The sequence below is a fragment of the Synchytrium microbalum genome (genome assembly GCF_006535985.1).
Source record: "Synchytrium microbalum strain JEL517 chromosome Unknown SmJEL517_scf0061, whole genome shotgun sequence".
Lineage (NCBI taxonomy): Eukaryota > Fungi > Chytridiomycota > Chytridiomycetes > Synchytriales > Synchytriaceae > Synchytrium > Synchytrium microbalum.
Genome location: NW_022158410.1, coordinates 49,955 through 55,954, shown reverse-complemented (window position 1 = coordinate 55,954; position 6,000 = coordinate 49,955).

Sequence of the window (6,000 nt, the reverse complement as noted above, 5' to 3'; positions counted from 1 at the left end):
CATTCAGTAGGTTTCGCCAAGGAGCGATTCTTTGTGGCGTACCTCGAGACAAGCAGCACCAACACCTTGTAATGCTATGGGAGAGCAAAACATGCACAATATCGGTCAATAAACAGGAGGACATCCAACTTCAAGCACGCCATAAAACCTCTCGAAGCAATCATCATATCCATATTCACAGCTGCTCCACATAAAGTACTTCCGACCATATACACCAGCACTAAAAATCAAAAAAGTCATATCTCGAAAGACTTAGGATCGTTTTACATCCAATTCAACTAGATGAACTTACATCCACAATAAAGAACATTTTTACGTCCAAAAACATCTGAAAGTCTAGACCAAATTGGCAAGAATGCACATTGCGTCAGGATATATGCTGATCCAACCTATCACACGCCAACAATGCCGATGATTAGAGTCACAATTGTGAACGGTGTGCCAATATTATTTCGGTTACCCAGCCTAGTTTTGAAGCATCACCAAGCGACGTGACGAGCTTTGGCGATGCAGTGATGATCATGGACTATTAGAAACGAATTCAATAGATGCGAGACGAAATTTTGATTGAATGAGAAGTAGACAGCTTTGATATACTAGACAAAATTCCCAAACAAGCAGATCCAACAACTTGGCATTTTTCGAATAATGCAAAAGTAAAACGGTTCAGTTGAGACGTCCAACGTCAATCACATCACATCCAACGAGCAGATCACATCCTCCTTAGCTCCCATCCAAACCACCAGCCTGACAAACTCACCCCATCAAATCCTCCCAAAAACACAATAAATGCCATCGTAATCACAATCAGCAACACATTGGGAGTAGCCTTCTCCTCAGAAACGACATGGAGAGGTGTCTGCACCATCTCAATAAGCTTGTCGTCGTGGCTATCCATGAATCGTCTATTAACAAGAGATATAGATCTGTGGCTTAGCCAAATCAAAAACACCCCGCTACAAATATAGGCTGGTGGTAGTAATTTTGGGAGATAAGGAGGTGGAATATCTGTTCTCGACGGTGCAATCAGAGGTAATGTAGTTCCTTTGGTTGTTCGTGCGTTGTGGGACGTCTTTCGAAACTGGAGTGCTCACGAAAATGCAAGTTGCGGCGGTAGAGAAGATGACGGTTTACTAGATGATTCTTAATGAGACAATGGCAGGCTGATTTGAGCCGAGACTGCTTATATTCGTCCAATAGATACCAGCTTTTGTTGACCAAATATTTCTAGTCTGAAATACATAAACTTTCCACTTTTGGCAATGTAGTTGCACGATAGTTCCTTTTAGTTCCACACCACTTCGGTGAACAAAACCATTCAAACCCCATTCTTCAATCACCCTTAGACTTGATCCAAAACTCTCCTCTGCTCGACAAGTATGACACAAACCATTCCTATGTTTTTCAAAATACTTTAAAGCAAATCAAATCGTCCCATAATCGTCCTGCTAATGTATCGTCAATAAGCAGCACCTTCCTCCAAAAGTCTTTCATTCACTGGTTTGGGTATATCATCATCTACCGAGACAACTTGAGTCTCCACTCGACTTTCTTCCGGCTTTATATCATCGGGTGCTTTGACGATGAGCGTTTGTCTCAAATCCTTGTGCTTTAAGAAGAATGCAAGTATCAGCGGCGTCCCGAATATCACTATGTACCCATCTAGAGAGACGGATCAGAACGAGTCAGATGCCGAGCGAGACAAAAATGAAAGTTACCAACAATACCAAACTCACAACAAGTGACTCGAAACGCCGAATAGAAGGCGTCCAAAGCACCATCTCTATCACTCTCACCGAGTCCACCCAAAGTACTCAAATCAAAATTCCCACCAGCAAACAACGGAGTCAGCGAGTTCGGCAAATACGAAATCCATAAATCGTTCAGGGCAGTTGTGAAAGCATTGATTCCTAGTGTGCCTCCCAAGCTCAGATAGAATGGAGTAGCGGATGCGCACGCAGACAACTCTTCGTATGTTGTTGCGACAGATTGCTGGGTTATTGACAGTGGGGGCACCATCATTGCTATGCCTACTCCCAAAACCTGTTTGATGAAATGTAGAGCGATACATTAACGTTTGCGAAATACGAGAGAGGGAGACGGGCAGAAAAAGAAGGGTACAGAGTGCTTCAAACAAGGCCATATCACGAAAAGATTTCTTACCGCATAGCTACCAACAACTTGAGCCCACGAAGTAGAACTTCCAAACGTTGACAACCAAAAAGTTCCAGCAACTGAGAAAATGTATCCTAATATAAGTAATCGCAAGTATCGTCCCGTTTTGGATATATAGGTGCCACCCAATATTTGGACTATGATCTAGAAAAAAACAAGACAAAGGCGGTATAAGTATGTCCGCAAAAAATCAGGGGCTCTCCATGCGGAGTGAAGTCGGAAATTGTACTGGGAAGTCGGAATGTACTCCAAATGCCAGTTTGGAACTTACAAACGGGATGGCGTATGCGAACAAGATGAGTCCAGATTCAGCTGCTCCAAGCTGTCTCCCGAATTGAAAGTATTGGTTCATTCTAAAACGTTGGATGAGAATATGGAGGTCAGACAAGGTGCGTGGATTTAGACAAATATGACTCAATACTATACAACGTTTACATGTAGCCAAGCGACCAAAGAGCGGATCTTGCCAGGAGAAAAGTAAGACGAGTTAAATGGACTGCCATCAGACGGCGTATATCGTGACTTTTCTTTTTGGCATGTCAATCACCTACCCTGTGAACATAAGACAAATGCTCGCGATTGCGAAATTGGAGAGCCGATACAGATCTGAAAGATGAGTACCATGAAAGAGGGTAAGTTAATCACAAAAGGACAAAAAAACAGCAACAAGGGTCAACAAGGGAATTGCAGATATTCTTACGTGTTTCCACCAATTTACAGCAATTCTCAACCACAAGTACACTTACATATTGGGATAATAGGCAACTTCGGCACCTTCATCTCATACACAACAAACCCTACTGCCGCAACACCACCAATAGCAAACATGACGATTATAGGTACACTGTTCCATGAAAAATCGTGCCCTCCCAAAGTGACAGCGAGCAGTATCAAGACACACGAAACAAGAAGCAGAAACGCACCACCCCAATCGATAATAGCCAGCTTTTCCAGCATGGTTCGTTCTTGTGTAGGTAGTCTGAGGTATACGAAAATCAAGACACAGATGACTATGACGATAGGGATATTGATGAAGAAACAGACTCTCCATGATACGTAGTCTGCTATGACGCCTCCTATCGCTGTTGGATAAAAGGAGAAAAGGCTTGAGTCGCTTCAGAATTGCAAGATGATAAGGACGTTTGCTTCTTACATGGTCCAACGACAAACCCAGCACCTAAAGAGCCAGACATGTATCCAATGTATTTGCCTAACGTTGGTTATGTGAAGTGAGCTCCAATTTGCGCCTATATCAGCGTATTTGAATCGCTTGTTTCACCTCTTTCTAGTTGAGTTGTGATTTCTGATATTATGACGTATGGCATTCCCTGCATAAACCTTCCATCAGTTCAATGACCTGAAAATTCGACAATTTGTCAGATATTACCACAAGACAAAGCAGCACCAACACCTTGTAATGCTATTGGAGAGCAAAAAAAGCTGATTATGGCTCTACAAACAGGAGCACTTCCAACTTGTAGCACACCACAATACCTCTCGCAACAATCATCATATCCATATTGACCGCTGCTCCACATAGAATACTTCCAACCATGTACACTAGCACTACAAGCCCAAACAAAAGTAATGTTTCACACCACGAATGCCCTACTTGCTTCCAATCTAACCACGTCAAGCTTACGTCCACAATAAAGAACATTTTTACGTCCAAAGACATCCGAAAGTCTAGACCAAATTGGTAAAAAGGCACATTGTGTGAGGATGTAGGCTGATCCAACCTACACATTCAAGGGAAAACCAGCGATCAGAGTTGAAACTGCAAACTGTGACGCGAAATTTCCAGCTCGGTTACCCAGCCTAGTTTCGCAGCATCACCGAGCGATGTGACGAGTTTCGGCGATGCTGTCACGATCATGGACTATTACAAACGAAATCAGTAGATGTGACAAAAATTTCAGATTATTTGAATGATGAAGATGTAAAAAATTGTCAGAAACATCAGAAAACATCAGACAATCCCGCAATCGACGTGCAGATCCACCATCATCCATCTTCCGAATAATGCAAAAAACACCGAACAAGGTTACGCTCATGTCGAGCAAACTACACACAACATCAAATCACATCCTCTCTAGCTCCCATCCAAGCCACCAGCCTGAAAGACTCACCCCATCAAATGCTGACAAAAATACAACAAATGCCATCGTCATTACAATCAGCAGCACATTGGGAGTCGGCTTGTCCTCAGAAGCGAGATGCAGAGTTGTCTGCACCGTCGCAATAGGCTTGCCGTCGTCGGTATTCATGAGTATTTTTACTTATTCATGAGTCTAGATTTGTTCATTTCAGATATTGGTCAGTGGCTAAGCAGCACACAAAGCCAAATCAAAACACCCCTCCAGCAATATAGGCTGGTGGGGGGTTTTGTGAGATAACGAAGTGGAATATCTGTTTTGTCAGGTAAATGAGACTTTCATGCAGTTTCTTCGGTTGCTCCTGTGTTGTGTTATGATATCCGAAACTTGAATAACGGCGAAAATGGAAGTTGCGGCAGTGATGAAGCTCATGGTTTACCAGATGGTTCCAAAGGAGATAACGATGTGGTGAATGAATCTATACTGTACTGGCTATCTTAGTCCAATAGCTACAGCCTTTGTAAATTGCACGAGTTTCTAGTTTCACAGACACAACCCTCCACTTTTGCAATGCAGTTTGACGACAGTTGTTTCCTCTTCCACAGCAGTTCAGCGAGCAGAACCATTCTCTAATTAACCATAGCCTTGATCCAAAACACTCCTCTGCTAGAAAAGTATGACACAAACCTATATTTTGCAAAATACATTAAGGCAAACAAAACACTCGCTTCATGTCCAAGCTTCTGTTCCCAAATCATTGAGAAGATCCGCCTTCCTCCAAAAGCCTTTCATTCACTGGTTTGGGTATATCATCATCTACAGAGACAACTTGAGTCTCTGCAGGGCTTTCTTCCAGTTTTATATCATCAGGTGCCCTGACGATGAGTGATTCGCTCAAATCCTTGTGCTTTAAGAAGAATGTGAGTATCAGTGACGCTCCGTACACCACCGCGTATCCATCTACAAAGAAGACGAGAATGAGTCAGATGCCGAGCAGAACAAACTGAAGGTTACCAACGAGTGCAAACTCACACAATGTGACTCGAAACGCCGAATAGAAGGCATCCAACACTCCATCTCTATCACTCTCATTGAGACCATCCAAAGTACTCAAATCAAAATTGCCACTAGCAAACATTGAAGCCAACGGAGTGGGCAAATACGAAATCCATAAGTCGTTCAGGGCAGTAGTGAAAGCGTTGATTCCTAATGCACCTCCCAAGCTCAGATAGAATGGCGTTGCGGACGCACACGCAGACAACTCTTCGAATGTTGTTGCGACGCATTGTTGGGTTATTCCGAGCGGCGGCACCATCATTGCGATACCTGTTCCCAGTACCTAAATGATTGTGGAAGTGATGGGTTAGAGATCGCGAGATGAGAGTGAATGTGACAAAAAACGACGATAGACTTCATGGAGAATCCTTCAAACGAAGACATTGAAAGACCATAACCTGCCAAACTTCTTACCGCATAGCAAACCAGAACTTGAGCCCACGATGTAGCACTTCCAAAAGTGGACTGCCAAGAAGCACCCGCTGCTGCCAAAATATATCCAAATGTAAGTAGTCGCAAGTATCGTCCCGTTTTGGATATGTAGATGCCGCTTAGTATTTGGACTATGATCTAAGAATAAAAAGACAGAGACATTGTTCAGTAGATGAAGATGACTCGTGTTCACGAATGTCAGAGATTGTACTTTTACTCCAACCTTTGGGGACTTACAAAC